Source organism: Dreissena polymorpha, chromosome 13, assembly GCF_020536995.1.
Source record: "Dreissena polymorpha isolate Duluth1 chromosome 13, UMN_Dpol_1.0, whole genome shotgun sequence".
Lineage (NCBI taxonomy): Eukaryota > Metazoa > Mollusca > Bivalvia > Myida > Dreissenidae > Dreissena > Dreissena polymorpha.
Window position 1 is genome coordinate 26751874 of NC_068367.1, and position 24192 is coordinate 26776065.

The 24192-nt window shown below is 34.2% G+C and overlaps 1 protein-coding gene across 1 annotated transcript in view; it reads left to right on the forward strand.

Moving 5' to 3' along the window:
* LOC127855708 (A-kinase anchor protein 9-like) overlaps window positions 1–24192 on the forward strand; it is a 477990-nt gene that overhangs the window by 17739 nt on the left and 436059 nt on the right. The gene's annotated exons all lie outside the window — the stretch shown is intronic.

The window sequence follows — 24192 nt, forward strand, 5'->3', positions numbered from 1 at the left end:
TAATGTGAACCACACATTTGATTCAAATAATTATGCCAAAAGTAAAATTGACAATTTGATTGATTTGACTAATTCATTGGAAATAGAAAATATGGAAATGGCCAAAGTGATTATAGCTTCAAGAGAAAATGAAGAATTTTTGCGACATGAGTTGCTGACTGCAAAAGAAGTCGGTAAGAAATTTGAAAGAGATCATGAAAATAGTGTTACAGCAATGAGGGCCTTGGATAAAGACCTTTTATGCTTAATTAGTAAATTAAAGGAAAATGAAAAGTCAATTGCAGATTTAAGGGCAGCGAATGAAAAGGTGTCTTGGGAACGTGATGAGCTTATAGGCACAGTAAATGAACTGGAAAATAAACTATTTGAAATGAAAACAACTAACTCTGATATAATCTTTCAAAAAGAACAATATGTGGAAGAGTTAGCTAGAGTAAAAGACAGATTAGATTTCTTGGAATCATCTGATAATGATATTTTTGAAATTAAAGAGTTATTAGAAAAACTACAAGAGGAAAGAATTGATATAGTAAAAGAAAATGAAAAACTTCAATGCTCTTTATCGGCACAGATTGATGAGAATGACAGAATTTTAGAAACACTTGATAAAATAAATAAAGAGAACACAGTTCTGTTGGAGAACTTTAAGAGAGCTGAACAAGAAGTTGAGGATCTGAGAGATGACAATAAAAGTTTATTGGAAAAGAAAAAAGAATTGGAAGCAGAAATTGAAGCCATTAAAATTGGCAATGAGGAACTTGAGGCACGATATTTGGGAGAGATTGAAGGGTTAATGGAGGAAAATAGCACTTTGAAAACTTCTGTTCAAATAAAAAATACAGAAATTGAAAAGAGTACACTCGAGAATCAAAAGTTGCATAGCCTTATTTCAAATCTGAAGGAAATTGAAGGTGACACAGTTGCAATGAAAGCACAAAATCATGATCTAGAAAAAGAAGTTAAAAGCATTGCTAATGAAAATGAGAATTTAGTGACTGAATTGGATGATATTCAAAACAAGTTGATTGAAGCAAATGAACAAAATGAGACGTTGCTTGACAAGCTTGAAGAATATCAAAAGCTAATAAATGAAATTGATGAAGAGAAAACTTTCCTTGCAGAATCTCTTGAAAGCTTTAAAGTTGAAATGAAGCAAACACTAATTGAAAATCAACAGTTACTGCTAAAAAAAGAAATGCAGCTGGAAGTACTTGATCAAGAAAATTCTACACTCAAGACAAGGGTTTTACAAAACAGTGACATTTTGGATGAATACAATGATTTACAAGAAAAAATTAAGACACTAACAGATGACGAGTTGTTATTAAATGACAAGGTCAAAGTACTTGAGAAAGAAAATTGTCTGCTTGTCACAGAGAAAGAAGAATTTGAATCAAATTTAACCAATGAACTTGTACAGCTCACAGACAGATGTTCAAGGCTTGACCGTGAACTTATGGATCAGAAAGGAATTGAAGCATATTTGAAAGAACAGTTGAAAGTCTATGAAGATACTTCCTTTGCACATAATGTTAAGTCGTCTGATGTGGAAAGAATGACTGCTCAGCTAGAGCTTGAAATGAAGTATAAGAAGAAAATTCAAAATGACTTAGAAGATTTGCAAGTTAGATATGAAAGCAAACAATCTGAAGTTAATGAAATGAAGGAAGAAATAACAAAAACAATGAGAGATGTACAGAGTGTAAAATCTCAACTTGAAGCCAAAGAAAAAGAAATAGAAACCAAAGCGGATGAAATTGATAAAAATAAAACTGTAATCAAAACCTTAAAAAGTGAGACAACTGAGCATAAGTTAAAATGTAAGGCATTTGAAGATGAAAATTTAGCATTAAGAAAAGAAGTAAATGAAATTTCCTCAAGTTTACATTATGTTTCCCTTAACAGAGATCATGTGAGACATCAAGTTGAAATTTTATCAGCTGAAATTGAAAGATTAATGCAAGTGGGGGCTGATTTTGAAGTAACCTGTGTAATCAAAGATCAGAGGATGAGATCAAAAATTGATGAATTAAATAAGTTAAATATTGAAAATGAAGTTCTTCGTCAAACTATTTCTGAGTTACAAATTAATCTTAATGTTATAGCCAATCAGTTGAAGGAAAATAAGGTTACAGCAGAAGATTTTGCATGTCTAACAACAGCTAATTATGCATTGGTGAAAGAGATTTCACAACTGAAGGAGGAGAAAAAGGAACTTACCCAAACAGTTGAATCATTAGAGTCAAGATCGCGAGGATTAGCTGCACTTATTGAAGAAAATCATTTTCAAGAAAATGAACAAGTATCTCATCAAATTGAAGGTATTAGTGCAGAGCTTTCAAATCTCCAAGAAGAGAAATCATCACTTGAAAGTATTTGTCACAAATTAACAGATAGCCATTCAGACTTGAAAGTAAAATACGAAGACTTGAAGTCAGAATTAGATGTAATGAGAAAAGATTGTGACTGGCTGAAAAGCACAGCAAGCCAAAGTAATAAGGAGATGCAAGATATGCAAGATATAAAGAATCAGTTGGAGGTTGAGAACAAGAAGAACAATGAAGTTATTGATCAGTTGCAAAAAGATAAGTCAGAGTTAGAAGAATGTGTTCAAAAGTTACAATCACAACAGAAAGAGTTATTTGGTTTGAAGAATGAAAACCAGAAATTGAATAATTCAGTGTCTGAATTTAATAAAGCTCACAGTGTTATGCAGCTTAAACATAATCAATTGGAGCAAGCTCATGAAACCTTGAAGATTGATTGTGACACCATGCATGAACAATTAGAAGAATTGGAAGCTGAAAATGAACGATTGAAAAACACAAATGACATGTTGAAAACAAGTATACAAGATAATCAAAAGGCTCTTAAAATTGATGAAGAAATATTGAAACAGAATGAAATATTGTCTGAAGAGAATAGCTCCCTTACAAATGAAGTAGAAATGCTAAAAGCATTAAATGAGGAACAAAAACTTACCATTAGCACATTTGAAGAAAGACTGAAAAGAATTGATGATTTGGTAGAGCAAACAAGATCAAGAAATGATGATAGCATGTTTAAAAGAGTGCAGGAGCTTAGTGCAAAAATAACTCATATCCAATCTGAAAAAGAAAATCTCGAGGCTCTGACAGAAGAGTTAACAGAAACCTTACATGATATGCAGAGCAAATATGAAGTTGTCAAATCTGAAATGGAAGTGACCAAGAGAAATTGTGATAAGGAGATTAAGTTATTGCATAATCAGCTTCAAGAAATGAATGATGATGTCACAGCTTTAAGAAGGATGCTGGATTACATGGAATCTGAGATGAACACTTCTTCAGAAGAAAAGTTGAAGCTTAAATCAAAGTTAGATGGCCAGAGAAATCGGCTTGATGAAGTAATGGAGCAAAAACAAATACTTGAACATATATTAAATGCCAAACAAGAGAAAGACATGAAAAACATGCAAGTGGCTAACAAGAATTCAAAGAATGTCGTAAACACAGAAAATACTACAGTACAACCAAACAATGATTTAGCTCTTAGAATAGTTGTTGGTGACACTGATTTAGCTGCTCAAACAAATGAAGTTGTGACAGTTGAACAGTTTGCTGAAGCAATCACTGCAATGACTGAAACATTGGCAGAGCTCAATGAAGCTTATGAGATACAGGAAGAGTCTGACATTTCTGACAACATTCCTTCATTTCAAAGAGCATTCCATCTTCTTGATCTCAAGTTTGATGAATGTCAGGTTTCAACATCGGTTCAAACAAACATATCAATTGGGGAGTTTGACAACATGGGTTTGTTGATTGATGATACTGAGGATACAAATGAACATGGTAAAGATTTATGCACCCAGAGTTGTGGAACACAAACTGATCTTGAATTTGCTGATCAAGGTATAGATGACCTTTTCATGACTGTTTCTGAAAATGTTATGCGGTCACAGTCTCAAAACAGTCATGGTGATCCATGTTTCAATGATGATGATGACGAAGAAGATAACACAGATGAGAACTTCAGTTCATTTTTAACCAGTTTGAAAAGGGCAGATCTCACTGAAAGATATAATGACAATTTAGAATTAAAAGGGGCTGCTGCTAATGTGGATGTTGATGAATATTCTGATGTTTGTAGTTTTACCGAAGAGTTGTCAGTTATTTCAGTAGACAGTGGAATCTTAACAACTGCAATGTTTGATGATGGTAGAAATATGATGTTGGAGTGTTCAGATAATGATTTATCTAGTGATAATGAATCAGAAATAACTGTTCCTGGGGAGTCAAGTGGGGATGGTAATGAGACTGAAAGAGAAATGGTGGAAGCAACTACACAAACTGACTTAGCTGATGAAGAAAAGGAAGACTTAATATTATTGGCGAAAACAGAAAAAATAAGGGAAGAGTTCCTCGCAAAAATGAACGAACAAGAACTTGAAATTGAAGAGAGATTTATCAAGAAGTATGAAGAACGAGAACAAGTGTTGGAGGAAAAAGAAATGAATTATGAAAGGAAAGTGCAGCAGATTGAGTATGATTTAGAAGACAAGTTTGCACAGAAGTTCAGAATGCGAGAGATTGAAATTATGCTTGAAAGTGAACATGATAAGAATCAAGTCAAAGAGGAAGCAACTCGTGATGCAGAAAGGAAGATTGAGAGAATCAAACTAGAGAAAGATCGTCAGTTTATGGAAACTCTTCAGAAGGTTAGGGCAGACATGGAAAAGAAATACAGAAGGTCTAGAAAGAGAAAACCATCAACCGACGGTGAAGAAAGATCAGCCCTTGGACTTCATGGTGATGCAGGGGCAACTGCAACTGGCAATCATCTTCACAAGCTGCAGGTCGAAAATCAGGTAAGCTACAATATATTAATAATCAGGGCTTTTTTTTCTGATTTTGTGAAGCGGCCCTGGCCCCCTCATTTTGTGAAAATAAGTCACGAACTTTTCAAAATTGTGAAAAAATGAGTCGCAAACTACTGAAAATTGTGAAAAACGAGTCCCGAATTTGTACAAATTGTGAAATTCAGAAATCAATGCATAAGTATAGTTAAAGCATGTTTAACACTTAAATATTATGAAAACATGCTTAAATAATGTAATAAAATCACATCTTCCTTGTATGAATAGTATATTCAGGGGTTTCACTGGCCCCCAAAAAGTTGTGCAACTTTATCGCTGTGTGAAAACCGCCGGTTATTCCGACTTTATTAATAAGAACAATCATTTAAAGAATCTTACTACATTAATGAATGATGGCATTGACTGTATTTTTTTATTAGTTTTGTAGTATGTTAATTAATACATAAATAACAACAAGTACCTTCATAAGTCTTAATAAGCTTTATTTTTATATACCGTAGGTTTCCACGTATAGCGCACTCCCGTGTATAGCGCACAGGCTGTTTTTTAAATGCAAAAATGGAGAAAAAAATATTTAAAGACAATAAAACCACCAAATCGGACCGAAAATGGCTGCCATTTTACTATTGCACAAACCAATAATCCGGGGCATTGGAAAGCTTAATTAAGCATTCAAAATAGGAAGCGTCATTATGATTAGGAGCATGGGTTGCATAGCACTATACTTTTCTGACAATTTTGTAATTTTCTAGCAAAAGATTAACAGTCCACGTGCATTTCGTGAAAAACGTGAGAAAATAAGAATTAGTGTACATCGTGTGATTTTTCCTCGGAGAAAGCATGGGCATTACCGGTAAATTTGAATGTCGCATGGGAGACAGGGATACAGTTGTTGAGGTACACCACTGTTGAACGTTCAATATTTATACACACAAAATGCAATTGCATATCTTCACGTTCTCAAGTGTCAATTAGTGTCTCAAATGTCAATTAGCGTCTTAACAAGTCGTGGCACATATTACTCAATAACATCTGCCAATTATGAAGTGCAAAATGACCCCCTTTCACACCTACCGTTACCCGCAAAAAAGACCTTGTTCGCACCTACCCTTGCCTGCTCTCTGCAATGTCGACAACAATCCCCATCGGAATTCATCAATAAAGAAGTGTAAAAACACAAACACAGAAATGTCCGCAAGTTTATTCAAACAAAATTATTATTGACCAAAAGTTCTTCTACCGCGTTCATATCTACCAGTAGCGACTTCTTGTTGTTTTCGACAATGGCCCCTCAGTCTGTACGATTATAGGGTGGTAGTTTTCTGGAAAAAAAATGGCGGCCATTTTGATTATTTACGATTACACAACATATTTTTTACCAATTTAGCAGCCAGGATAGCGTTGTATCAATGTATAGCGCCCACCAGCTTTTTAATTTGAATTTTGGAGGTAAAACACTGCGCGCTATACGTGGAAACCTACTAGTGCTGCAACAATATACCGGTATATCGATATATATCGCAATACGCAATCCGCATATTGTATTGCGATACGATTTTCATCATACCGGTACGAAAATTTTACAAAAATTCATTCACATTGTGTCCAGAAAAGCCATCCGAAATAATGATAACAAGGTAAACAAAACAAAGCAGTGTAAATAATTTTTACGTAAAAATAGCATTCTTAAAAGTATATTATACGGAGTAGCGTTGTTACATCGGAGCATTCGTTCGATGCTTATGAACAGATTATCGTTGAATTAATTGCGCACAGCTCTAAATGTTTCGTTCGATTCTGAATTGAGCATTATTAAATTTGTAATCCAAATGTCGGAAATACGCTTCAAAATTTTAATGCTAATGCGACAATAAAAAATTATAGCGTCAAATAAAAAGTGCTATATCCTTTGTCTCAATAAAAAGCACGCGAAAATTATACAGACATGTAGAACGTCGCATGGAAAGTATGGGTGTATTTTGTGTTGTAAAAAAACGGGAACATCACCTCAGATAAATTAAGCGTGTTCAGTGGAAAAAAACGCCCCGGTTGGACGTTATTTCATCACATCTTTAAATAGTAACAAATGCCAAAATGTATTTGATACTTAAGAAAAATTGCAAATGTTTGTGTTTCTTGTTATTCTTGAGCACATTTACCGGTATAGTAAATATTTACCAAAATTTGCTTTAAAACTGGAATATACGGGATTATCGGGTAATTGGCAAGTTTTAATTTTGGTACAAGTTAGCAATATATTGCGATATATTGCAATACGGGTTTTTGAACTGACAATATATTGCAATACGGGTTTTGGCGTATTGTTGCAGCACTAAAACCTACGGTAAATAACTATTTTTCACTTGATAAACCAGATAACCAACATAATATAATAATGTTAACAATAATGTAACAGTATCCTGCATTAATGTATCAGAATTATTTATTGAAACCTAGAATCACACAAATGTACATCATCTGAAAGGAAAAATGAATAAAAAATCAGAAAATAAAGCATCTTAATTCAAATTGTTAAATAGTTACATTTGGTCATTTGGACATGTTATAAATCAACTTTTGTTTATTATCAAATTTCACAAATTCTAAAATAACACCTATTTTTAAAATGTTTTCTGTTATCTGTGGTGGTTGATTTCCAGGTCCAGTTAAATGAACATTTTTCACATCTATTTCTTGACTGAAAGGCACAGGATAATTGCAACCATTCATTCTTGTTGTCTGAAATAACACAAAACATATTTTTACAAACTATCAACAACAAATCAACACATAAATATCACTATCTTTAGATGTCCGAATTTTATCATATCCAAAATATAGTACAACGAGTGAAAGAACTAATTTTGATTTCAGAAATAGTTTAAATCTTAATTAAAATATATCGTTCCCAGAACATAAAATACTGAAACTGTTAAACATGTTCCTGTGAATAGATCACAGTTATACTTAATTTGAACCAATATTTACAATAATTGCAAACGGATAAGAATCTTGCTCTTGGTTACCAATGCTTTCAAACAAAATCAGATTACTTTCCTCATAATTTAATCCATGTCCGTTTTAATTGTGCATTGTAAACACACTTACCCTTCTGTAGAAGCTTCGGCTTTTTTATGGTTATCCTGAATTTCAATAAATCTGGATTATTTGGTGTGTTTTTTAATCTTTTTTGCATAGTACCGCGAGTTGCGCGACGCTATTTTGTTTGGATAATGGTGAGGTTGATCGCCGCGCGTAAACTTATATGCACCGGTTTCAAAATTTTAATTGATTCACGTTTGTAATCGATTGAAACAACGACGTCATTTAAACGATTAGTAAACAAAAATTGCAAAATCGAAATGAAAAACGGTGAAACGAAACTTAATTTTAAATTGTGAAATGTCTGTTTTTGACAGTTTTGAGCACAAAATGACCGTTTTTTTGTAAAAAATCGCGGCCGTATTAGATTGAATTGTCCATGCCCGTGAATTGTGAATTATCCGTGTCAAAATGTCCGTCCACGGCTAGTCTCAAAGAAGGAAAAAAAGCCCTGATAATGAAATAAGATAAAACCATTTCTTGCTAAGAACAGTTAAGATTTATGTGTGATATACATGTAAACCTCATGCATCATTAAAGTTTAAAATTCAGTTTTAAAATATCTTCATATTTTAGATGTCATGCATCATTTAAGCTAAGTTTTTAACCAGGTTTTCCGAAGGAAAAAACTGGTTATTAGATTGGCAAATGCGGGCGGGCTGGCTGGCTGGCGGGGGGGGCGGAACAAGCTTGTCCGGGCCATAACTATGTCGTTCATTGTCAGATTTTAAAATCATTTGGCACATTTGTTCACCATCATTGGACGGTGTGTCGCGCGAAATAATTACGTCGATATCTCCAAGGTCAAGGTCACACTTTGAGTTCAAAGGTCAAAAATGGCCATAAATGAGCTTGTCCTGGCCATAACTATGTCATTCATTGTGAGATTTTAAAATCATTTGGCACATTTGTTCACCATCATGGGACGGTGTGTCGCACGAAAGAATCACGTCAATATCTCCAATGTCAAGGTCGCCACGACTAAAAATAGATTTAAAAAAAAAAAAAACTTACAAAGGGGGTTAATTTTGTTTGTTCATTTCAAAAGTTCAGTTTGAGTTTTCTCCCTTTATCAGATTTTTTTTCACAATGAAAACCTGGTTTTGTGACAATTTTGTCCCTTGTCTCATTTTTATGCCACCGAAGGAGGGCATATAGTGATCGGAGCGTCCGTCCGTCCTTCCGTCACACTTTGAGTTTAGGTTTCTAAAAATGCTCATGACATCTATGTCCCTTGAGATATAACCTTCATATTTGGTATGCATGTGTATATGGACAAGGCCTTTCCATAAGCACAAAACTTTTGACCCCTGTGACCTTCGGCTTGACCTTTAACTTAGGGTCCGTGTATAGGTTTCGAAATCTGCGTTTAGGTTTTGAAAAATACTCATAACTTCTATGTCCCTTGAGATATAACCTTCATATTTGGTATGCATGTGTATATGGACAAGGCCTTTCCATACGCTAACAAATTTTGACCCCTGTGACCTTGACCTTGAACTTAAGGTCCGCGTTTAGGTTTCAAAATCTGCATTAAGGTTTCGAAAAATGCTCATAACTTCTATGTCCCTTGAGATATAACCTTCATATTTGGTATGCATGTGTATATGGACAAGGCCTTTCCATACGAACACACATTTTTACCACTGTGACCTTGACCTTGAATTTAGGGTCCGCGTTAAGGTTTCAAAATCTGCGTTTAGGTTTGGAAAAAGGCTCATAACTTCTATGTCCCTTGAGATATAACCTTCATATTTGGTATGCAAGTGTATATGGACAAGGCCTTTCCATACGCACAAACATTTTTACCCCTGTGACCTTGACCTTGAACTTAGTGTCCGCGTTTAGTTTTTGAAATCTGCGTTAAGGTTACGAAAAATGCTCATAACTTCTATGTCCCTTGAGATATAACCTTCATATTTGGTATGCATGTGTATACGGACAAAGCCTTTCCATACTCACAAGACATTTTACCCCTGTGACCTTGACCTTGAACTTAGGGTCCGCATTTAGGTTTCAAAATCTGTGTTTAGGTTTCGAAAAATGCTCATAACTTTTATGTCCCTTGAGATCAGGGATCATATTTTTTTCGGTTTTGTCGGTCCTAGACCAATTGGGGTCATGAAAGCCCGATTGAAAATCCTAAACAGTGGGTCCGATTTTGTCCTGACATTCGTAAAAAAACCGATGTAAAGTCTATAAGTTCCCAATAAAATTCGCTATTCAAACTCTGTCTGGCTAAAACTTACCATTGCTAATCCCTTTATTGCCCCCAATTAACAACCCATTTTGGCTACTCGAGTGCACCAGTGTTGTGTTTGACACCTTATCGGCGATTTATCGGCAATTATTGATTTCATCAGGCATTCACACCACATTGTTTTTATGATAGGGGTCTCTAATTGCCATAGAAAGATGTATCATACAGAAATAAACGCCAATGACACTATCCTGTGTATTATACCACCTAAGGTTATAAAACATGTCAAAACACCGATTTTGTACCCAAAAAAAATTGGATGCTGACCAATACGCATTGATGTTTCACATAAATTAAATTTCGTTTTCGACTGATTGTCAGATAATTATTTGTAACATATTGCATCAATTTAAATTTAGAGTTAATTGACGATTGGTTGAAAAAGAAAAGTGCTCGGTGCGCTCACATCGCGTCACACGATATACATATGTTCAAGGGAATATCCCTGTACCGATTGGATGTCAAATCGAGGCATATGCGGAAACCCCACAATTCAGTTTATAGAGTGTGTTTACTTCCGGAGAATGGAAAACGCTGTGTTCACGAATTTCTGAAACACATGAATCGTCAAAATTGGGCAGAAAATTAGAGTTTTTGTAAGTAATATACTGACTAAAGTAAAGGTGGAATGATTGATCGTTTTAGGTGTCCTGCTTTTTGGTCAAATTTCCCGACAATTTTTATGGAATGTCCCGATTTGGACCTGAAAAATTCTGGCATGTATGGATTTCGGATGTAATTTTTCGAATACTTTTTTCCCCCATTTTAAATCCAGACCAATTGATGTTGTGGGAAAATATGATCCCTGCTTGAGATATAACCTTCATATTTGGTATGCATGTGTATATGGACAAGGTCTTTCCATATGCACAAAAATGTTGACCCCTGTGACCTTGACCTTGAACTTAGGGTCAGCTTTTAGGTTTCGAAATCTGCGTTTAAGTTTTCGAAAAATGCTATTGCCTTTTCATTGTAATCAATTTGTGGAAATGGAAAACATAAGTACATTTCTGAGGTAACATGTTGTCTTGCTATAAAATCAAGCTTAAGATTAGCGTTTAAATCCTCTTTCTCAGTAGGCGAGTAACCAAAATGATCTCTTGTCCTTACCAAAAAGTTACTTATTATGACCTTCCTTCAAATGTAACTAACAAACATAAAAAATATTTTTTAAGTTTGAATTTTTTAAAACATTCAAAATGAATGACTGTAAACTATCAATTAATTTTACACTGTAACTACAAAATAATTTAATGATGGGATCCAACCTTGAGACCAGAGCATGTTAAGCATACATATAAATGCCATGTTGCATTTTAGAATACGTAATATGTGATCATGTGATTTTCAAAAACCTACAGGAACACATTGACCATATTGATCACTGGCCATGTACAATATTTCCTAACTATCCACTACCGATAACAACTTCCATTTTAAAGATAATTCTGGCCTATATTTACCATTAATGTGCTTATGGTGAGCTTCCTTATCACTATTTTCTCTTTCCTTGTATGTTGTGCGTTGTCAACATTTTCCTTGTTAACACTTGAGAGGCCTCATGTATGGTCTTATCTTCATGAATCTTTCTCATAACATTTGTCCCAGTGATATCTTCACCATGGGCAAAACTGGGTCATGTGAGGTCAAAAACTAAGTCACAAGGTCAAATTAAAGAAAAAAAGTCACATTTAAAGTCCAATGCTTATGCAACTTGGTCAGAAAATGTGTTCTTATGATATCTCATCTGAGTTTGAAAATGGTTCAGGTTTGTTGACACACATGGCTGCCAGAGAACAAGGCAGTTTTCCTAATGTGGCTATGGGGAAACTTTGTTAACATTCTAGAAGTCAAATCTTCATGAAGGATAGTCAGAACAATTGTTTTGATGATATATCAGAAGAGTTCAGAAATGGTTCCTGTCTGTTGAAAAACATTGCCACCTGGGGTGTTGGAAGTTTGTCTTATTTGGTTATGTTAAACCTTCTGAACACTCGGCAATCACATTTTCAGTAAAATCTTCTTGAATCTTGGTGAGATAATTTATCCTTTTAATATCTGGTTTCAAACTGGGTCATGTAAAAACGTAGGTCCTAAGTTCAACTTTAAAAAAGCTTGTTTACCATCTAGACTTCACATTTGAATAGAAACCTTTCTGAAACTTGGTTTGAACATTTGTTCTGATTATGTGTTAGGCAAGTTCCAAAATAAAAATATACCTAGATATTCAATATTTGTGCTTTATAAATTGGTTTTATTATTCTCACATCCATCTTCTTCAAACGTTTCTCAGGTCAGCATGGCCTTCTTGTTATCCCTCGCCATAGGCGGAGGGATTTTGTTTTGGCGTTGTCCGTCCGTCCGGCTGTCCGTCCGTCCGGAGCTATATCTTGGAAGTGCTTTGGCGGATTTCATTGAAACTTGGTATGAGTATATATATGGATAAGAGGATGATGCACGGCAAATGGCATTGTAATCATCTATTAATAACGGAGTTAAGGCCCTTTGTATCTTGAAAAAATGCTTTTTTTGTGTGTCTGGAGCCATATCTTAGAAGTGCTTTGGCTAATTTCATTGAAACTTGGTATGAGTATATATATGGATAAGAGGATGATGCACGCCAAATGTCATTGTACACCATCTGTTACTAACGGAGTTATGGCCCTTTGTATCTTGAAACAATGCTTTTTTGAGTGTCAGATATAACACTTTTGTGTACAGAAGCATATTGGCGTGGGATATCAATTCAACGAATTTGCTTGTTTCATATTATTTTATATCTTAAAAGCAAGACTTTGATTTCAGTATTCAGTGCTCTGAAAGTCGTTAAGTTTTCATAAAATTTTATCTGATTTTAATGCCCCCGGTAAGGTGGCATATAGCAGTTGAACTGTCCGTCAGTCTGTCCATCTGTCAGTCTGTCCGTCTGTCGGAAACTTTTACATTGGCCATTACTTTTGCAATATTGAAGATAGCAACTTGATATTTGGCATGCATGTGTATCTCATGAAGCTGCACATTTTGAGTGGTGAAAATGTCAAGGTCATCCTTCAAGGTGAAAAGTATAAAAAAAAACAATCCAAGGAAAGTAATAAGCTTTTCAAGGGAGATAATTTCTAAACCTGCTAAATGATATATTGAAATTTTATTTAAAGCTGTGCAATAGGGAGCATTGTGTATCTGACAAACACATCTCTTGTTCTGGAAATTTTTGTTGATACAAAATGGAGACTTAGTCCAATAATCAGCAAATTTGCCAAAGACACTTCAGAATAAGTGCTCTTTATTAATGCAAAAAATCGACAAATTCACAATTGTGGTCTTCAAAGTTGTACATTTTTCCTCTGATCTTCACCAAACGTTTTGCAAAAGCCAATTTTAACCAGGCACTATAATAAGTTATTGATTTATTTCCTTTGTTTATGCAAACAATTAGAAAGTCATAGTTTCTGCTGTCTGATTTGTACTTTGCATAGACTCTTCCCCAAACTGTCTAAAAATGAATTTTGACTTAAAGTGGAGGTTTACTTAGATAATCAGCAAAATCAGGCCATTAAATTCACAGTTATGGCACTTTGTCAAAAAAAGCCAAATGAGGCATTCATCTTGCTGAACTTATTCAAATCTATAAAACTTTCCATATATTTTTCTTTGTATAAAATGAAAGTCAAGTGCGATAACCAGGTCCATTTTATAGGATGGACTTGTATTTCTGTCCAACAGCTTGTTACTGGTTCTGCCCTTTATGGTAATTTTCTGCCTTGTACTGTCAGACTTCTGTTAATGTAAAGCCCTGACAATGTATGTTCAATTGTTCCCCCACTATGACTTTTGTGACTGTAGTTAATTATTTATGCCAGAATCACAAGAATTGAATAAAAAAAATTCCCATATGTACATGTATCATCATTTATTCATTTAATTGTAATAGGGTGTATCTGACCATGCATGTATACATGTGTCGCGCAAATAGTCATTTTTATGCCCCCAGTAGGGTGGCATATAGTAGTTGAACTGTCAGTCCGTCTGTCTGTCTGTGTGTCTGTCCAAAAACTGTAATATTCACCATAACTTTTGCAATATTGAAGATAGCAACTTGATATTTGGCATGCATGTGTATCTCATGAAGCTGCACATTTTGAGTGTTAAAAGGTCAAGGTCATCCTTCAAAGTCAAAAGCCAAAAAACAAAATCCAATGGAAGTAACAAGCTTTAAAGGGAGATAATTTCTATTTTATATCATTTGGCAGGTACAGATCAATTTCACAAGGGAAGTAATATTATTTTAAAGGATATAATAAAAAACAATTTTTAAGGTCAAGGTCATCCTTCGAGGTCAAAAGTCAAACAATACAATCCAAGGAAAGTAATAAGCTATAAAAGGGAGATAATTTCTAAACCTGCCAAATGATATACTGAAATTTTATTTCAAAGCCGCGCAATAGGGGGCATTGTGTTTCTGACGAACACATCTCTTGTTCTTTGTTGGACTCGTTAAGGAATTTCCTGTGTATTATAGCTAACCTATCAAATTTTCAAACTATTGGATTTATATATTGAAAACATGTATCCTTCGGATATAATCTGAGTGTTGTGTGAGATATTACAATTTTACCTTTAAAAGGTGTTCTTGCATGTTTTATTTCACTTACTGGTTTACGGTGGTATGTGCAATTAAACAGGCAAATGTTTAAATTATCTTACCAGTTAAATAAATGTATTAACATTCATAGGCAATTTAAAAGCATGTAGTAACACATAATACATCATTTTGTGTGTATGAGAAAATCAGTTGTGTAAAAATAGCCTAAATATATTATCCCTCAGTAGAAAAAGATTATCAAGCTTTTGCATTTTTCTTCCTTGAAATTTTATGAACTGAATTAACTTTTAAAATTTTTCCTTTCAGGAACTAGCTTCAGCAAGAGACGATCTGCTCCATAAGATAGATCTCACCCAACAGGAACAGGAAACGCTTCGGCAACAACTGCTGTGCATTATGGGAGAAGAGGGCATTGTTGTAGGTCACACACCACCAAGTGGCCAGCAGCAGACACAATCTTGGCTTGATTGGAATATCAGGCCAGAACTTTCGTTCGGAAGTGTTCGGTCAAGCATGGATGCAAATAACATTAGTGGCAGTCTTGTACCAGATTGCTTCTGCACCAATGAAGATTGTTTGGCTGTTAGAATGAGATATGAGCAACTAACAGAACGGATTCAAAGATTTTTGGAGATAAGTAATAATGATCAGAATGATAATGGGGTGATTAAAAAGTCTGAAAATGAAGATAATGATGCTGATGAAGTTGAACTGGATCAGAATAGGTTTGTTAAACATGAAGAAGCAGAAAGTCAGATGTTAGAAAGACTTACTTCAATTGATTTGGAACACTTCATTAGAACACCAAAGAATGCCAATAATGTTGAGCCTTTAATGGACCAGTTCTTTACTGAAGAGGGCAATGAAACAAATTACGATCTTGTAGATGCAGTTGTACAAGAGTCAGAAAATGCAACAAATATTGAAGGACACTTTTCTGAGCAGGAACCTGATGATTATTCAAATTCTGTGGGTATTACAAAACAAATACAGCAAACGAAAATTAAAAAGAACAGAAAGAAAAAGATGAAGAAGTCAAATCTTTTAAAAGAAACTAAAAAAATTGATGATGGCCATTTCTCTGAAGAAGAGGAAGGGGTTGTGAAAGCATTGAAAAAGAACAAAAGGCACTTTTCAGAATCAGATGTAAAACAATTTGATGAAGACAATAATGGAATTTATACATCTTCCAGTGACAATACCAAAGGTCTGTTTGTATTGGAGTCTGAGTCCAAATCAGAAAGTGCAGATCAAAAAATGATTGAAGACAGCCAAGGAAAGCTTCATGGAGATGATGTTTTCACTGCTGAAATGGAAAGGTTTGATTCAGGAGACATTTTAGAAAACATCTCCCACAGTGTGTCTAGAATTCATAATAAACCTTGTGCATCAACTAGAATAGCCAATGAAAAGTCAGTTGAAGGTTTCATATTTGAGCATGTTTTGAACAGCAAGAAACCTGCACTGTCTGAAAGACAAAATTTAAACCATGACTTTTTAGAAGTGAATGAAGGGGAAACAGTAAAACCTTTAGAATCACCCCCGAGCCAATCTGAAAGTGATCAACAAAGATATGAAAATGCTGTTTTCGATATTTTGAACTCTATTTGTCCAGGCACAAATCCTAGTCGCAGAAAGGGCCCCTCACATCCACCCGAGGATTCTGTAAGTGTTTCTTTTAAAGATGTCAGAGTGCAAAGTGGTTCTGTTGAAATGGATGTGAAAGAAATTTTAACAAGGTATAATACTTTAAGAGATATGGTTGACACACTTGAGAAAGAAAATGAAATGCTCAAGAAAAGAAAGACAGATATTGACGATCAGAATACAACCAAAAGTGAGTTTTCTGAGACTGCAGAATTGAAATCAAAAGTGATGAATTTACAAGATCAAAATATACAAAATGTGCAAGAAAATGAAGAATTAAAAGTACAAATGAAATATATTAAAGAAGAAATTCAGGATACTAAGCATGAAAACAAAAAATTGAAACAAGGTATTGTTGATTTGCAGGATGATATAAAGTTTGTTACTGAAGAAGTTGAACAGAAATCTCAAGATTTAGAGAAATTACAAGCTATGTTGAAAGAAGCAAAACTTAGTGATAATGAAGTTAATTTAAGTGATGCTTTAACAAAGTTAGAGGCAGAAAATAAAGAAATCAAATCACAGTTAAGTTATATTGAAAAAGAAAATGCAAATTTTAAAGATCTTGAGGTCAGATATTCAAATCTTGATGTTAAGCATGCAGAATTAAAACTGAAAATTACATATTATGAAGAAAACAACCTTCGTCTCAAAGAAAAAGTTGATGAGGTGGGACAAGATTTTAAAGTTAAAATCAGTATATATGAATCACATATTGAATCTTTGAAAAGTGAAAAACAATCATTAGAAAGTTTATGTGCTCAGGTAAAAATTGAAAATCAGGAGTTGAAATTTCACAGAGATAACAGAAGTGCTGAAATTGTAGAATTGAAACTTGAAAAGAATCATTTGTCTGCAGACATTAGTAACCTTAAATCAGAATTAGAAAGTGTGAGGGAAATATTGATAAGTGCTAAAAGTGAAAAAGAATCTCTCAATGAACATCTTAAGAAACTTAGTGATAATATGTGTGTTCTTGTTGGTGAAAATGAAGACAGAAGTACAAACATTTTCCAGCTTACTGAAGCTAATAAACAATTAGAATCTCAAGTGAATAATTTACAAACAAATGTTCAAACGCTTTTGTCTATTGTTGAAAAACATAAAAGAGATAAAGAACAACTGAATGAAGACATTTTAGTTCTTAGACAAGAAGTTTTTGATTTATCAAAAGATAATAAAATACTGGAAGAGAATTGCAAGCATGTTAAAAGACTGGAAGATGAATTGGAGAATATGAAAGGTGAACATATACAATTGAAATTTGAAAAGAAAGATATGGAAACAGAGGTAACTCATTCAGAATGGACTTTTAAAGAACTGACAGAAAAGTATGAGACTTTACAAAAAGTAAATGAAAAGAAAGACTTAAATGATGCATTTACCAACACTGAAGACAAGCATAGTACAAACATTGAGACACAATATGAACAAATTGAGGAAGAAAACATGGAATATAGAACTCTAACAAATTTTGAAACTATTGAAACAAGCCAGCAACCAAAAACATCAGAAAAAAGAGACAGTTTCAAAACTCAGAAGACAAAGCAATTTAACCGTTCAGACTTTCACCATGAAAGTGCAAATGAAGCAACAATTAGCTATGATAAATCCACAGATACATTTGATTTGAAAATGACTGAATGTGTTGATTTTAGAAGTAATGGCCATGAACTTTTGCAATCCAGTGAAAAAGAAAAGCTATTTAGTCTGGAAGAGGAATTGGTTAGATTGAAGTCGGAAAACTCAACTTTAAAGGATATGCTAGATAAAATTGATGCTAAATCTGACAGTGATACAGATATTCAAATACTTGAAGATATGAGAGAGGCAGTTAAGTCTCTCAGGCAAGAAAAATCTGAAATTGAGAAACAGAACATAGAAATATCTGACGTCTTTGAGAAGGATAATAAAAGACTACAAGGTGAAGTAGAAGAAATGTTGTCAGAAAATGATGATTTACGTAAGAAACTGCGATCACAAGAAGACAGCCTGAAGAAGGAAAATATGGAAATATTGAAAATGTATAATGATTTAAGAAATGAAGTTGAAGTTCTGATGATCTCAAAACATGATCTTGAAGTGGAATTACATGCATTAAAGGATTTGCTAGAGCAAGAGTCTTTGTTACCACAGAGGTCGTTTGATAGAAATGGTAGCAGGGAACTTACATTGAAAGATGTAGAAGATATGAATGAACTAAAATCAAGTATTGAAAAACTGAAGGTGGATTTGCGGGAGAAAGACATGTATGTCCGACAACTGGAAGAGCATTTACTCTATTCTGAATGCAGTATTCCAAACTTTTCATCAACACCTCGGCCGTTGAGTAGTAGAGGTCACCCAGTGTTGTCCAAAGCATACAAGAGTGGCCCAGTGAAAAGAAGAGCTTATAGTCAAGAAATTCCCAAAGGAACTGGTATTAGTGATGAGGTTCTTGCATCTGATGTGAAGTCTGGGGAATATGTTGATGAAGGTGCAGAAAACAGTTATTATGCCAAAATGTATGCTATTGAGTCAAGGGAAAGTACAGCATCAGGGAAAAAGCCAGCTGTAAGTCCTGATAAAATATTCACAGATTCTGTTCAATCCTCAAGAAGTTTAGGGGAAAGAGTTGGCTCCTTTAGAGGCTACGTTGATGCCTCTGAAAGAATTCGATCTGGGTTAGGGGCCAGTGAGGATGGACATTTGGCATTGGAATTAAAGCAGTATGAACTTGTTGCTGAAATTACAAAGTTACGACAAGATTTGAGGGAGACCAAGGCTGTGTATTCTAAGGAGACATGTTTGTTGACAGAAGCCTTAGAAAAGGAAAAAGTTGCGAATGAATTGAGAAAGAGATCTGGTAGTGGAAATGATTCCAGTATGCCATCTAGTTTTTCACATGATCTGTTAAGGCTTAGACAAGAGGTGGCAAGATTACGTGAGGAGAACAAGATGTTGTTGATGGATAATGATCGATGGCAGGACAGATTGAAGGAACAGGAGCAAATAGTTCTAGATCTGAAAGAAAAGATGTGTAGCAAATCAAGCAGATACAGTGAAATCGAAGAAGTGTTTGGAAAACAGTTAGCACTTCTTCAGAAACAGCGAGAAGAGCTTGTTGACAGAATAAAAAAGAAAGATACGGAAAATGAAACGTTATCAGTTAAACTAGGTGAAAAGGTGATTATTGAAGAAACTCTTAGGATAGAAAAGGAAAAATTGATTGCTAAGCTGGAGGAAACAGAAGATGTTGTGAATGAATTAAATGAAGCAAAGAGCTTATTAGAAAAGCACAGAGAAAAAGAAAAGCAACTCGAAGATGTGATTTACCAAAAGGACATGCATGAAATCGATCTAATGAAACAAAAGCGGGTTTTGGAAGAAGAACTGCAAGAAATTGAATCCAAATTTAGAGACAAAGAAGAAAATCTGGACTATGAGAAAAACAGACTGCTTGAAGAGTTAAGACTTACAAGTAACAAAGGAAAATCCTCAATGTCAGAAAGTGATGATGATGTCTCTGTAGTGAGCACAGAACTGACTGGTTTCGCCCATCGAAATGTAAGAAGGCTTGAAATGATGTTGGAAGAGGTGGAGAGGCAGCATGCAGTGGCAGTCAATGTGCTGAAAGAGCAGTTACAGATGAAATATAAGCGTCGGGAGAGGGACATAAGCAACGACCACGGATGCAACCTCGGACAATTACGAGAAGACACTGATAAACAGGTTACATGATCAAATGTGTGGCTTCATGGCACTATTGCATATAATCTTTTAGCTGGACACTCACAATTGTAGAAATGTTAATTATCTATGTATCTATGTACTCTGATAAACAGATAACATGATCAAATGTGGTGCTGTAGGACACATATGCGAATAATAGTTAGTCGGAAAGTCACCATTGTAAAAATGTGTGTTATTTACAAACACTTACCACAGACTGTTGCATAAAAAGTTTATACGCCAAATAGCTTATATTTGTGTTTGACATATACATATGTAGCAAATTTATCTTTGGTATTCACTAATTAACAAGTTATTGTCTACTTGAAATTTGAGTTGGTAAATCGTCCTTTAAAGTCAGTTGAAGTCGTTGTGATTTCTTGTTTTATCTCTATTTAAACTTTTTTTTATGAGTTACATTATGTAAACGAAACAGAAACAGGTGTTTAGATTGAGTTTTAGTAACATTCATATGTAGTTTGGGTTTTTAATTAGGGAAAACATTACACTAATATTGTTTAAATAATTGTCAGAACTTTTAAGAGAATAAATGTGAAGAATCTTTGGAAAGCTCATGATAAAAAGACTTCTTCCTAATTTGTCTGTCAAGAGTTTGTAAAGCATCCAAAATATTTGTTATCTGTTCTAAGCATTTTTTTAAGTGACATTTTGATGTGCACTATTGTGTGGTCCTCTTTTTTGTTGTGTTTTCATATTTTATTTTATATTTTTAGAAACACAATTTTTTGCACTGGTGATGGAAAAAATAGCATATTATGTATATGTGTATGTCTGATTGTCTTTATTCATAATTATGTATACATGTATATCTGATATCTTCATGTGCTTGCTGACCAACCAAAAGTACCGGTATATCACAATAATATTTTACTATTGTCTCTCATTGCCGTCCACATTTGAAAAGTTGAATATATTTCTTTGCAACCCTACCTTAGAGGCTTTGAAAATAGAACCCAGGAATCTCTAATACTAAACTCTTTTACAATGTCTGTATAAGAGAAAACAAATCATTTATTGCCCTGCTATGGCTATTATAATCTAATTATTGTAGTTTTGTGGATCCAATCATGTAAAATTCTACAAGCTATAAAAAATGAAATCATGAGAAGCTTTTTCAACGGAATTTTTGTTTTTGTGAAATCTTGTTTTGATTTTATCATCACTTGATTTGTACTTTGACTGGCTTATGTGGCCTTTTAGGAAATATGTTTATTTCTTTTATTTCTTTTTCTGTTGATGTTGCTTTCGTTAGGTGAGCTATTGGGATCTTCCTTTGTCCCTTGCATACAGTACCCTTTGTGCATAGTATACTTCAAGCTCGTTGCCAGTCTAGAGACCTTATTTTTTCATCCAATCTTGATGAAACTCAGTCAAATCGTTAATCTGGACAATGTGAAGGTCTGGTTTTAATCTGGGTTACATGCGTTTAAAAACTAGGTCACTCTTTCATATCTTAGAAAAATATAACCATTCTAATGTACGACTCAAGCATGATGAATCTTTGTAAGAATGTTCATTTTGGTCATGGGTTAAATGTAAAAAAAACACAAACTTGCTACCACTCAAGAGCCAACATTTATGACTATTGCAAAATGATTTGAATGTTTCTTTTTACTATACTTAGGTCCTTTTGAAATATGGGTCACTTGTTTGTACAAAATAGATCACCAGGTTAAAACTTAAAAAATAACAATCTTACCACTCTAGGCTCAACATTTATGACTCAAGCTTGATGAAAATTTGCCACATATTTTAATCTGGGTCAAATGCATCTAAGCAATACTAGATCACTTGCTCAAGTCAGAAAAAGTTACTACTCTAGAGCCACAAATATTCTTCAGTCTTGATAAAACCTGACTTTAATGTTTATGTAGACAATTGAAGTTCATGTTTGAATCATGGTAAACAACAAGCTCACCTGGTCACATTTTTAGCAATAGATGTTGGTGAACTCCTGTGAGGTTTTCAGGGCCGTCATGACCATCTTGTTAAGCGCTTTTTGTTTGTTTTGTTGGCTTTTGTGACTTTCCTAATTGAGAATGATTGCTTATTTAATTCATAATAGCATTGTGTTTTGTGCTGTTGTCATGTTTTAATGTTTCTTTTTATTTTGTTGCTTATCGTTTTCACTTTGCGTCATTATTTTACATGATTATTTCATAATTTCATGTTTGCATGTCTCATTCATTTTTGTTAAAGAGGAATTTTAAAGATCAACTCGCTTATTAACATTTGTGCCATGATCTATTGAAATATTGAAATGTTTGAACGTTTCATTATGCTCAGTCCATATATGTCTACACAAATATTGACGTATGTTCTGAAAGTTCTTGACATTTTCTAAGCTTCTTTTAATATGTGTCACATGCATCAACAAACTAGTTCACCTGGTCAAATCTTTTAAGAACCTTGTTACCACTCTCGAGACTATAATTATGACTCGATCTCGGTGAAACTTAGTCAGAATGTATATCTTGACAATATCTTGGCGGAGTTTGAAATCTGGGTCACATTTGTTTTAAAACTTGGGCAACTGGTCTATTCTTAAAAAAAACTTGTTACCAATAGTAATAAATTAAGCTTCTTTAACATGAAAGGCAACTCTTGTTAGTATGAAATATATGATTGCCCAAGTTACTCCCCTTTGACTGAAATGGTATTCATGTAAGGTCAAACATCAAAGTTGGCCATAAGCAGCTTGTGTCTGACATAAGTGCAACAAAATTGAGATGTGGGGGGTCTTCCTTCGTCTATGTGCTCTATCTATGCTCATATCTTGTTCATTAAGGTCCACCCTATGGTTCTCTTAGTTCATACCTTCTATCAGGGCAACCCTTAATTGATTCATAAAGTGCATCATTATGTCCGTTTTAGCTTGACTGTTCAAAGAAAATACAAAATAATCAACTATTCAGCGTCGAAGCTTGGTAAAAGTTTTCAGTAGGCTTGTTTCTCAGGAATGGCCTGAGCGATTTAATTGAAACTTTTCAAAAATGAAAAATATACCATAAGCATAGTTTGGAAACTAGTGATTGTTTCTACTCAGAAACTTCATACATGGATTCTGTATATTTAGGGAATGCAAATGGGATGGGTGTGATCAAGGTCAAGGTCACTGTTGCTTAAAATATTGAAATGATTTCGGCTTAATACATGTATGTTGAGAACAAATTGTTGAACTATTGTTACGCAATTATAAATACATTGTACAACAACTTCATTTTTGTTTGCATATGGGGCACATTGGGCCACGGTTAACGGTCAAGGTGACTGTAAGTAAATATTGAAACATAGTGTCCAATCAAAGTTAAAGTGAATGTATCCTATGGGATATTTTGCAAATAAAAACAAAAAAGCTTATCTACTTAACAAACATTTTCGGTCGTGAAAACAGTGCCTGAAACTAAGACAATAGCAAAAACAGTCAGCTTCCCTGTCATACGCCAGCTCTTGTTATCCATGATATCCATGACTCATCTTCATAGGAAAGATGCTAATAAATGACAGTGATGTAAATATTATAATTGCATATAATATATTATATTAGTCCCCTACCGGTGAAACCGGAGAGGGACTAATGGTTTGCACTCTGTGTGTCTGTCAGTCTGTCACACTTTTCTGGATCATGTGATAACTTTAAAAGTTCTTCATATTTTTTCATGAAACTTGAAACATATACAGAAGGAAATATGGAGATCATTTCATTTTGTTCCTACATCAAGCATTCTGGTTACTATGGCAACAAATAAACTACAAATATTGCTGAAAATGGTGGATCCTGCGATCTCTCTAAAATAGCTACCGGTAGGGGACTTGTATTGCTTGGCAATAGTCTTGTTAATATTCTTACTTTAAGAAGGTCAGATTCCAGATTTTCTTCACAAATAACGTCTGAATTTGACAAAAATATAACTAAGCAGAGTTAATCTTAAAAGTTTTAACACACATTCAAACCCTAAACCGGTTTTGGGGGGGGGAGATTCTTATTGC